The following is a 945-nucleotide window of genomic DNA, read 5'->3' as shown; positions in this document are numbered from 1 at the left end:
AGCTCAACTCTCGGGATGTGAATATTTCAGTAAGCTAGACTGCAATAGTGGATTTTTTCAAATACAACTAAAGAAAGAGTCACAAGAGTTAACAACTTTTATAACGTTATACGGGAGGTACTGCTTCAAGAGGTTGCCTTTCGGAATCAGCTCAGGACCGGCGGTCTTTCAAAGGGAAATGACCCAAATCTTGTCGGGCATTCCTGGAGTGGTGGACGACATTGACTATGTCTTGATCGGAGGAAAGGATAAGGAAGAACACGAAAGCAGACTTCAAATGGCACTTCAAAGAATGAAGCAAGCAGGAGTCACCCTAAACGAAAAGAGTGTTTTTTGCGTCAAATCCATCAAATTCCTCGGACACATTATATCCAAAGAAGGTATACAAATAGACCCAGAAAAGGTAGAAGCCATCACAGAGTTCCCGAGACCAAAAACGATAGCCGATGCCCGAAGTTTCCTAGGCATGCAGAAAGGACAAAGCCGTTGAGAGATTTACTAAGAAAAGAAACAATATGGACCTGGGATGATCCGCAAGAACAAGCATTCCAGTCATTAAAGAAACAGATGGGTACAGCACCTTTACTCATTCATTACAGTCCTCAAAAGCCAACAAAGATATCAGCTGATGCATCATCCTATGGCATGGGTGGTGTTCTGATGCAAAAAGAAGGCACAGATTGGAAACCAGTCGATTATGTGTCAAGGTCCCTTACAGATACAGAGCGAAGATATGTACAAGTTGAAAAGGAAGCCTTAGCGGTTACTTGGTGCTGCGAGAGATTTGCAGACTTTTTGGTGGGATTGCCAAAATTCCTGATTGAAACAGATCACAAACCACTTCTTCAACTGATGAAAACAAAGCATCTGGATGAATTGACCCCTCGCATTCAGAGATTTAGGATGAGAATGATGAGGTTTTCCTACAATATCGTCCATGTACCA

Source organism: Aplysia californica, unplaced genomic scaffold (assembly GCF_000002075.1).
Source record: "Aplysia californica isolate F4 #8 unplaced genomic scaffold, AplCal3.0 scaffold00584, whole genome shotgun sequence".
Lineage (NCBI taxonomy): Eukaryota > Metazoa > Mollusca > Gastropoda > Aplysiida > Aplysiidae > Aplysia > Aplysia californica.
This window is presented reverse-complemented; position numbering follows the sequence as displayed.